This window comes from Pinus tabuliformis, chromosome 5_2 (genome assembly GCF_031772625.1).
Source record: "Pinus tabuliformis cultivar Carrire ecotype Pingquan chromosome 5_2, CPIR1, whole genome shotgun sequence".
In the NCBI taxonomy this organism is placed as follows: domain Eukaryota; kingdom Viridiplantae; phylum Streptophyta; class Pinopsida; order Pinales; family Pinaceae; genus Pinus; species Pinus tabuliformis.
Window position 1 is genome coordinate 1,135,937,961 of NC_142306.1, and position 12,092 is coordinate 1,135,950,052.

Genomic DNA, 12,092 nt, shown 5'->3' on the forward strand with positions numbered 1-12,092 from the left:
TCTATAAAAATTTTGGCTAAGCACCTTTTTAGGATTTTTTTTCTTTAATCAATAAACCTACGCTTTTGTTAATTTTTCATTTTCTTTGGATTCTTGTTTTGATTGCCTTGTTAGAATCAATTTTTTTTAAGCTTCACATTGACGCTTGTTTCGCATCATTTGGTCAACTGGTTTAAAAATGGTACTCCTTTGAAGTCCTATCATTTATCTAGTCTGTGTTAAAAATGCTATTTCTATTCTTTTTATTTATTTTCGGAATAGCTGTAGTTTAGATAAGCAAATTAGGCTTTAGAAAACTTCATAACTAAACTAAACATCATTAAAATAAAATAAAAATAAAAAACTAATTTTTAATATTAAATTTTAATATTAATTAAAACTTAATATTAAAAAATATATATAAAATAAACAAAATTTATTACACTGGAATGCAAGATCGCATCGCAAAATTTCACTTGACACATTTATAAAAACCCCTACCCAACATTCTTGCGATATGCGATAGTGAAAAAGCTAAAGGTCAAAGGACTTGGAGCATTAACCTTAGTTTTGATAAAACTTACGTTTTGTTTTGTTTTAAATAAACATCCATATGAATAAATGAAATGGTAATGGAATATTAAAATAAAATGATTTAATATTAAAAATAAAAATTAACAATACAATCGATGCATCGCATCGCAAATTTCTTATCGGAACATTCTTGAAAAAACTGCGATAACCCTCATTCACCGATATGCGATGACAATAAGTCAAAAGGCATGACATTAATTCATAAAGTTTATAATCCGTTTGTTTTGGTTTAACTTTCACTCATACGTATGAGTGAAGAGGTAGGGTAGTGGTAGGTTAATATTATGATAGTTATTTAAGATTTAAATAATTAATTTTATATTAATTAATTTAATTAATTTTTAATTAATTTAATTAAAATTAAATTAAATTATTATTTATATGTATATTAATTAAGTTATAAATAGTTAATATTTTAGTTACTTAGATATTAATTAATAAATAGATTAATATTAATTAACAATTAGTTTAGTTTATGATTAATAATTAAATTAGAGTTAATTATAATTCTAATTTAGGATTAGATTTTTAATTAAAATTTTTATTTTTAGCTCAACAACAGAATTTCGAGATTTATGCTAAATTTGACTCATCAACTTTGGAAGCTCATAGATTGAGTTTTACTTGGCCAAATAAGGCCCAGGACGGCTCATTGGAAAGATAAAATCAAAAAGAACATTTTTGAGGAGGTTTCTCTAATACATTTGACTCATCAACTTTGGAAGCTCATAGATTGAGTTTTACTTGGCCAAATAAGGCCCAGGACGGCTCATTGGAAAGATAAAATCAAGGAGAACATTTCTGAGGAGGTTTCACTAATAGATTTGGTCATTTATTGGGTCAAAAATTAGGCAGAAGATCAAGCTTCGAATTTTCAAAGCAAAATCAATTTCTGAGTTTTATTTTTTTCATTTTCATTTGCCCAAACCTCTTCTAATTGCAAATCCATTTATCAAAATATCCTTGGCCAATTAAAACATTCCAGACATCAATAGAAAGCTTACATTTTATTTTCAATTATTTATTTAATTGTATTTAATTGGATTTGTTTTAAATGCCAGCAATGACATTTTGATTTTATTGTTGTATTTTAATTTATTTTGATTTCTTTTGCAGGAAAACAGTAGAAGAAATATAGAGAAAAGGATCTCAGTCAATAAGAATGCTCCAACAATTAAAGATTGAACTTTTGAGCGAATAAAATTGGATTGGATAGATTTCTCTTCAACAAACTTTACTCTCAAGAATTCCTTTGCAAATGTTATAAATAGCAGATTGCAAAATGTAATATGGGCTGCTCTCCTCTGCAATTCTGGAATTCTAAAAGCACTTTTGTAATAGGGATTTAGAGTTGTAGGTGGAAGGAGTGGAATCTCAGATCTGGAGATTATTGAGGTTTTTCTTTTACATCCTGAGTTATGTATAATGAACAAAGTTTGCATTATTGTAGCTTTGCTTTTGAAAGCAGAAGCCCAAGCATTGTAGAGGACTATTAGAGATCGGAGCTGGAGAAATGGATTTAATAAACTGGTATTTCGAATACTATTGTTTTAAATGCTGGTTTCATTTTATGATAACAGGAATGGTGTCAATTTGCTTACATATTTGTGCACTTTTGTTGGTGTGGGTAATTCACTTCTATTTTATGTTGTTATTTATCTCTGCTCTTATTGGTCGAACTCTGATTTCTGAGTAACTATTTACTCACAATTTTTCTTTTAATATTGGATGAATAGATAGTGATATGTTGTGAACTTCTTCCGTATATTATTGTTTAATTATTCAAGTTACTGATTAAATGATCAATACCATTTTGTGAACTACTTCCTAAGTGTTGTTGATTGATTATTTCAATTAAAGGGTCTCAGTAGGATGTGTTTGGTATCCATAATGTCAGTTAATTGAACTATTTCATTAACTTGATATTCATTATAAATGAGACATTTAAATCTCAATATTTTAAATACCTGCTCTTGGTTAGGTTAGATCTATATCTGCCTAATTAAGATAGAATTAAGATAAATTTTTTTGCTTGCATCTTAGAACACGTTTGCATTTAGAATAAATTCTACATTCTTTTAAGTCATATTCCCAAAGAGGCAAACTTTAGTAGTGGATTGGCTGAGCCCTAAATCATCTTAAGGATCACTTTCTTGCCTGATCAGCAAGAAGGATGATCTGATGTCTCTTTTCCATTGGTGAATAAAAGTCATATTTTAAAGCCATTGGAGATTGAGAGAAGGTAACTGGACCTAGTTGAACCAGTCAGAACCACCATTCCAAACGGAAAAGGAGCTACTAACCAAGGTCCGGACCGGGTTGTCTCTCCCATGTTGTTGCAGCGATTTTCGAGGCTTCAACAGACTAAAACCCAGGAGGCATGCACCCTGGTCTGCTTCGGCAGAAAAACCCCATATATAAGGTAAGTTTCTGCGTAGGAATATGACTAGTCTGACAATCCTATCTGTCTAGGAAAATCGATCAGTCTGGAAAAGGATTCCTCCGTCAAAGGTTAGGTGATTGGAACTGGAATCACCTTCGTCCATTTCGATGGACAAAGCCAAGGAAGTGTTTTGTCTGCAACACAGATGGAACAATATTGCTAATGTGAGAACTTCCATATGGTGACCTAGAAACTCTACTTTATACCTGGGGGCATGCAAACCTTTTTGCATGCAAGTGAAAAGCGACCATTTATTTTCTTAGTTTGTAGGCTCTTAACCCTTTAAACTCATAGGTTGGTCGTTCCTAGCTTGCATAATGAAAGGCTCAGGAGCAAGGTTTTGCATGGGGCAAGCTCCCTAAAAAATGAACCTATCGATGAGACATCCTTATTATACAACTGGCATGAACAGTTTTACACGAAGTTCAAGCTCGTTAAAAAATAAACCTAGAAATGAGAAAATGTTTCTCCAAAGTTTAAGCTCATTAAAAAATGAACCCACCTCCGGTAAATAACCATTGTGATCGCATAATTATCAGCTTTTGAACCTTGGTCGTATTCTCACCATCACCTCCACTCTTTTTTAGCCAATCATACACCTCCATTTTATTGTTTACCCCTTTTGAGGAACAATTGCGATGAGTGATTCTATTAGCCACCTTCTTTGCACTGCCGTGATTGAAAAGTTCTAAACCTCACCTAGAACTAGCTGATACCCAAAAACATCACTCGTTCCAAAATGAGTCTCCTTTAAGATCTTTTCATCTGACTCGTAAAATATGAAAATGTTGTCAAGCAATTGGCCTATCCAGCTTGTTAAAGTGATCGAAAGTGCCATCCCTCCTCTAGATTTTAATCTTTTTGGACCTGAGGGATCATTACACAAAAAGATTGAGCGCTTGTCTTGTTCGGCTCGTTAAAACTATCGAAAAATCATCCCTTTCATATTATTTTACACTTTTTCGGACTCAAGGGATTACATTACGAAAAAGGACCACTGGAGTTTCCTTTACGTCTCTTTTTAGACTCTCTAAAATTGAAAAGGACCGAGTTATATTTGTCATTAAACTCATTAAAAAAATAGCAACAAACTTGTCCATGCAAACAAGAACGAGTTTCCCTGTCGCTAAGCTCGTTAAAACATAGAGACAGGTTTGCCCGAAGGGCAAATTATAGAACAAGCATATGTTATCCTCCTCAAGGTTGAAAAAAATAAAGAGGTACTAGTCAGCGATGACTGGGGAAAAAGGGAAGAAAACTTGAATAGCTTCATTGGTAGCAGGTCGCTCTTGAACATGAGACTTTCACTCTGTCACCATGATTGAGTCGGGTTGGGTTATTCCGTTCACCAATCATACCACCATTGGTCCAGCGTACCATCCACCTTGGGGTTAATGCTACCAATCCATTTCAGTCTCACCGGTATGTTCAAGAGAAGTCACTCAGAGAATTCACCAACCTAGCTAACATCTCATTCGCTGCAATACCTTCGCTCTCCATTTTTCATGACCACCACCCTGAACCTTATATCATCAGATCATTTTCACCTCGACAAAATCATTTTTTCTATTCCGTGTCGTAGATGTGGGATTCATTAAGGCCCTCCTATGATGGGTCACTTCTTGTCGACATCAGTGTTGTAGGGAAAAGTATCCGACTCGGATGACCCTAACCCACTCTAAGGGTGACAGTTCCTTAGCAACAACTGTAAAACAAACTACTGAAAGTTTACTTCTTTACGAAAGCAAAAGAGGATGGAGAAAGCACTAACCGTTGCCTTGCGCTTAATGTCGAATCCAAACTCTCCTCTTTGGCCGCTTGTTCCTAGCTCTTTGTCCTTCTGCTCGCCCAGCTACAATGAGATCCTGCACAATGACAAAGAAGGAAACTACAAGAGGCATGCAATCATAACTGGTTCATGGATTAGTGTAAACCAAACATGCAATCATCACAATATATAACTGAAACAAGAGCACATAGAAGAACCTCAATAGCTTTTATTAATGAAGAAATAAAGGTTCTGAGAGGATTACAACCATTGCAGGCTCCAACCCAGCAACACCTCCCAGCAGAAAGAATTGCTCTTCTTCACCTCTCTCAAACAATCACCCAATAACTCAAGAATGAAACCAACAGCATATCATTACTTTGCACCAAATTCCAGCCTCTTGAGCTCATAGGAGAGAGCTCAATATATAGATGAATTGAGAAAGGATGAGTCAGCTTGCAACTGATGTGTAGTTGCCTTGTGTCCCCTCTCTCTTCAGTTAATCTTCAGTTGATCTTCAGTTCTTGAGTCCACTTGGTGAACCTTGCTTCCACTTGGAGAAACAAAGCCTCTGACTCATCACAAGGCGAAATACCTGACCCAAGTGTCATTTTTGGAAGATTCCAAAGCAATGACTCACTGTGCCACATGTCCAAACTCGCCCAACGCAGGTGGGCTTTGTTCTACCTGCTTTGCAACGCAGGTACACCATGGAGCAGTTGTGTTTCAGCGCAGAAGCCTAGTGGAGCACCTGCTTTGATTTCAGGATTGCTTGTTTTTGAGTGTTTTCAGGTGGAGAACTGATCTGAGAGCTGTTGGTTTGCTGACCTTGTTCCTCTAGGGGTAGGAACATCATGTTTAGGGAACTTTGGATCCCTTGGATTATTGACAATTCATGCTTATTGCTGTAAGGCACAAAATTGTCTATAACAGATGCCCCCTAAAGTATGAGGTCGTTTATCGGGTGAAATGCTTTATTGAGAGGATCTGAAGTTCATTCAATCTGCTGAGAAGTGTCCTGTAATAAGATACAATACAATACATTATTTTTCATACATTTTTCATGATCTAGCTGAGGCGGGCATTCCCATGCTCAGCTTTATAAATACATTTTGGTACATAGAACAGACGATCGTCTGATGTAGACTGATATTCCTCTGCCGAAATTATCATCCTTTGAGAAGGATGATCATCTGCTGTAATGATGTACATATCAAATGTCTTTATGTCCTGAATATATATCGCAGCCCGGATGGATGAAACTAGATCCGGGGTCTTCAAACTCTTCCGATCTTCACTCGATGTACAAGTCGATCCATGTGAGAATTTCTTGAAGTCGAACATGGAAAGACATCGCTTGATTACCGGTCAATGATGTAAACCGTTAACAAGCGCGAGAGGAATCACCGATAAGGATGATGACCCTCAAGGTACGGCAGTACAATCTACATGGTGGGAATAAAGGACTTGGCGTCGACCACCATGCAAAATCTTCTGGTCGAAGGTCATTGATGTATACCTGTCGCCGGAAGTGAGAAACTTGCCATTGAGGCATGCAAGCTTCAAAGTACTGAGGGGGGTGTTCCTAGATCAACTCCTTGGATAATGAGCTGATGTCGACAAGGAGCGATCCGTCAAAGGAGGGCCTTAATGAATCCCACATCAGTGACACGGAACGGAGCTAGTGATTATGATGAGGTGAAAACAAACTGTGATGTATGATTCAGGGTGGCGGTCATGAAGTGGATGAAGGATAATGTATGGCAGTGGGTGGAACACGGTTGACTCTTTACAGAACCACATCTCTTGAACATATAACGACACTGATGTGATGGATTGGTAGCATTACCCCAATTGTGGACGGTGTGGCGAGGACCATGGTTCTGCGACCGGTGAATGAAACAACCCAACCCGATGCGGTACGGAGGACAAAGTGTCATGTTCAAGAGCGACTTGCTACCATTAATACTGTGAGGTTCTCCCAATTTTTCCCCAATCATTGCTGACCAGTACCTCTTTATTTTTGTCAAGCTTGAGGAGGATAACATATGCTTGTTCTATAACCTACCCTTCGGGCAAGCCCATCGCTATGTTTTAATGAGCCTAGCGATAGGGAAACTCGTTCTCGTCTAAAGACAAGTTTGTCGCTATTTAATCATTTTAACGAGTCTAACGACAAGGAAAACTCGGTCCTTTTCATTTTTAGAGAGTCTGAAAAGGTACGAAAAGTTAACTCCAAAATTCCTTTTTCGTCATCTAATCCCTTAAGTCCGAAAAAGTTTAAAACAATACAGAAGGGATGAATTTTCGGTTGCTTTAACGAGCCGAACAAACAAGCGCTCGATCTTTTTGTGCAATAATCCCTCAGGTCCAAAAAGATTAAAATCTAGAGGAGGGATAGCTTTCCGGTCGCTTTAACGAGCTGGAAGGCCAAAACTCGGCAAACTTTTCATTTTTTTACGAGTTAGTGAAAAGAGCTCAAAGAAGACTCGTCTTTTGAGGAACGAGTGATGAACAGGGATAGCAGCAGATTCCAGGTACAGGTTGGAATTCTCCAATCACGGCAGTGTCACAAGGATGGCTAAGTGAAATCACTCTTCGCAGCTGTTCCTCAAAATGGGTAAACAAACATATGGAGGTGAACGATTGGCCAAATGAACAGATGGAGGTGATGGCATATAAACACGACCAAGGGCTTTTAATATGGCTTTCAAAGGTTACATTTCTCGAGGTTGTTTACCAGTTCATTTTTCTGGATGAGCTTGAACTGCTAGGGAAAGATTGCTCACAATTTACGTTTATTTTTTAACGAGCATGAACTTCTGCACAAAAACTGCTCGATGATTGCTTTTATTTTTTAACGAGCATGAACTTCTGCACAAAAACTGCTCGATGATTGCTTTTATTTTTTAACGAGCATGAACATTGCTAAAACTGCTCGAATTATACCAGTCTTAATACAAGGAATGCTTTAGGTGAGGTAATCTTATTTAAGGAGCGATACCTCACTAATTACTCCTATTTGGCAGGTTTTAACTTTTGCCCTTCATCCTTTCTTTATGCAAGCTGGAAATGGCTAATCCTACGAGTTTAACGGGTTAGACCTACAGGTATAAGGGAAGACCTAAAAATTTAAAAAATAAATAGTCGTCCCATGCTTGCACTCCAAAAGGTTTGCATGCCCCCAGGTATAAAGTATAATTTCAAGATTCTGCCATCTCTTACTTATTATCCGAAAAATGGTTTTGTTTGCTACCGCAAACTAAACTCTCTTTTCGGCGATGTCTATCATTAGGTTGCTAAGGATGGTGACTACTTGTTGCAGCAATTTCATCTCTTTCTTTGAAGACTGCCCCTACTTATCCTTCAAAACAGCTTGTTTTAATGGGTGAGGCTTGACATTCAAAGATGGTGGCTTCTTGCTGCCACAAATAGACCCCCTCCTTAGGAGAGCCCACTTCTTTAGACAAAGGGAGCGATTGCTTCACTCACATAACTTTGACAAAAGAATTTTACCCTAGAACAACCCTCTCTTCCTCTGCCGGACGGGGTACGGACTAGTCCATCCTTCTGCGGAAATTAACTTTATACCTAAGGTTTTCTCTGCCCGAGGCAGGCCAGGGTGCATGCCCCCTGGGTCCCAGTTCTTTCTTTCCGAATTACTCGCATTCATCGGGAAGTAGAACCGGGGGCGGTGGCATTCCTTGAGCGAATAAACCGTTAAGGGATGGTATTTGACTATTTGCAATGCGTGATCCTGGAAATGAAAGTTGGTCTACTAGCTGGACCATTCTTCCTTCATGCGGAAAACACATGACTCTAAAGAGTGAGGACACTATTGCCTCCATGCAATATATATAGTCTCGTCCAAGGAGTAAGTTATATGCCAAGGGTCCCTGGACGACCATGATGTTCATGCGAACTGCTTTCCCTTTCAATGTAACCGGAACATTGGGGAGAATCCCTAACGGGTGACTGGTTCCTTTATCAAAACCTGATAGATTTCTCATCTTAGGTAAAAGCGCCGGGCAACCCAGTGCTTTCCAAGCAACAGAGGAAAGGATACTCACAGATGCCCCTTCATCAATGATAGTTCCAGCCATCACCATTCTGTAGATTTGGACTATGATTCTGAATGGGATACTGGCTGGTAACCGGGGTCTGCCTAGTTGATTCCAATCAAAGGATACAACTAGGTTGCTTGGTGGTGGGACCGAATATACGGCCGGATACGACCCTGACGATGTTCCTTCCTGCGATAAAGGAATGGGCGCATTGCCCTGATGCTCATCAGAGTCTGTGTTGATGAAAAGAATATGGACGGTGTCATCCTTATCCTCTTCAGTGAGGGTGTCATTTGAAGATGGGTCTTCAATGACGGAGTCATTGGACGATGAAACCTCTGAAGGAAGAACCGGGTCAACTGCCGTTTCGACCTTTAGACTTTCGTCTGGTCTGGATTCAGTAGGTTCATTCTCAATGACCGACACTTCAGCTGACCACTTGGGCAGGTCAGCTGGATTTTCAACTATCGAGGGATTAGGCGCGAGTTTTTGGTATCCAGGAGGAAGTCGTAACGGCAAAACCGGACGATCTTCCAAAACTCTCTTTGCCTCATCTAAGAATGGACATCTGTGGATGGCATGCTCGCCTTCACACAATATACAGGGTGATCTTGGTCTCCCTCTTCGTCCTTCACTCTCGCTAGTTGACGGACTGCACTCAACATGACTGCCAGAGGTTGATGCTACCGGATTGTGCAATCTTGGGGACCAGTCCCTTAGTATCCGGGGAATACAAGGACAATCACGATGGAAGTGGGCCCCTTCGCAAATGACACACGGCGATTTAGGCCCGGTCGGTGTAGTGTGTGGGTTTTTGTCAGCTGTCTTTTGCTTGCCCCCAGTCGCCTTCGCCATAGGCTCCTTCTGCTTCTTTTCTCTCTTCTTCCTTTCCTTCTTCTCCTTGGGAGGCTGACTTTTGCCAGCTCTACCTTGCGAAGATGAAGGATCAGAGGAAGTATTGTAAGAAGTGGAAGGCTGGTGGGTAGTCCTAGACTGGTCTGACTGTTGATTCGACTGCTCAGGATTAGTGGCGATCTGGACTACATTAGTTGAAAAGAGCCATACAGGTAGGCCAATTGTCAATCCTGGAAGTGACAATGTTGCCATATGAGGCGCACCAACATCTCCCCAAGAGGAGAAGGGATTTGGACTTCCTCCAAGGTTGCCTCCTTGGTTGGTGGGCTCCATACTTTTCAACTGAAAGATCAACGTGGGAATAACAGGTGATTTTGTTCCGCTTAAAATAAATTTTATTAACGACGCTTTTAGACACAAACTTGCTTTTTCATGTTTTAAGAGTCGAGAAAAAGCTAAAGATGACTCTAGTCGCCTTCAATGTTTTAACGAGCCCGAAGTGACAAATGCTCGGATGGGCTTTTTCAGTTATAGAGTTTGAAAAAGGCCAAAAGAAACTGCTCTGGAGTTCTAGGCAGAGGGTGTGCCAAACTTTTTGCGAAACCACAGAATACGTTTTACGGTACGGGTGGTCGATCTTCGTGAATGCTGTGTTCACTGCATCGCGATCAGTAGGGCGGTCGACACGGCTTCCTACGGATAAAGGATAATTGCCTATAGGGGTCTCCCAATATATACGCGACGGTACGTGGGAGCACAAGTCCGTATTAGTGCCACCGACTCTCAGGAGGAATCACCCACCTTCGTAGAGATCGACAGTCACTATGTTTAACGACGCCGGAACACGTCTCTACCTAGACCTCTATGTGTTTGCGTTATGTTACAAAGCGTTGTTATGTAAATTGGATTTATTTTAATGTTGATCTTGCTTATCAGTTTGCCTTTAAGGATCACCACGAGATGTATATAACAAATTCCTGAATGCAGTCTAAGATGAGAAGCAAACTTTTCAATCTTTCAACTTTGAAAACCTTAACTACTGAGGGAAAAGAAAGGCAAATCTTTTCACACAGATCATAGAGCACACACTAAAATGCAAATTTTTCTAAATCGTCAAGCACACAGTCAAATGCAAAATGCACAATGCATGTATTTTCTTTTCCCTTTCTTAATGTGGATGGATACAAAAAGAAAGTGGTTATATAACTTTGATTTCGATTTAAAGCGAAAGTAAACAAGCTTGTCCAAAATCAAAAGACACCTTAAGATTCACTTGCTTAATCACTGGAAATACATGAAATCAAACCTTACGAACGAAAGTAAAATGACTAACCAGCTATGGACAGCAAACAAGCTAACTCTTTAGACCAGCAAAACGCCTCACACAGGTTCAGATCTAAGAGGCCAAAATCATGACTAGTTTACTTTTCGTTATGGGAAATTGTAAATGAGTAAGAAATACAAAGAACAAGTACAATTTCGTTATATAACAGAGGCAGAATGATGGCAAGTAATATTGGTTTCAAAACAGGCACAAGACTGACACCTAGCAGCAAAAACTAAGTGAAAACAGGCAAGAGAAAGGAGGAAACCCCAAATGCACTAAGCAAATTTGGGTCAACGCAGGCTCTGCACAGTCAAACTGGCTCTCAGCGCATGTAGCTAGTTCGGGACCTGCGTTGCAAAGCAGGTAGCCTGTGTACTACCTGCTTTGGAAAACGAGAGTTGCATTTTCACAGTTTCCGGGTCATAATTTTCTAAAAAATGCACGGTTTTTGCTCAAATCAGAAGCATTCAGTCAAGCATACTCAAAGGGATGATTTAGAAGGTGCAAAGCTATCACTAAGAGCTTACAAGGATCTTTGTAGATCAGCTCTTCAAATCATGAATCTGCTCAGACAATGAGCAAGAGTAGCAGCCCCTCTACTTCGCTTTTGATATAGTCAAAAGCTTTTCGATTTGGTACTCTTTTGTTCAGGAAATGAATAGCAAAATACTACAAACACAATCAAACGGATACGATCCCCAGTGGAGTCGCCAGTTTGTTGTAGGGAAAAGTATCCGACTCGGATGACCCTAACCCACTCTAAGGGTGACAGTTCCTTAGCAACAACTGTAAAACAAACTACTGAAAGTTTACTTCTTTACGAAAGCAAAAGAGGATGGAGAAAGCACTAACCGTTGCCTTGCGCTTAATGTCGAATCCAAACTCTCCTCTTTGGCCGCTTGTTCCTAGCTCTTTGTCCTTCTGCTCGCCCAGCTACAATGAGATCCTGCACAATGACAAAGAAGGAAACTACAAGAGGCATGCAATCATAACTGGTTCATGGATTAGTGTAAACCAAACATGCAATCATCACAATATATAACTGAAACAAGAGCACATAGA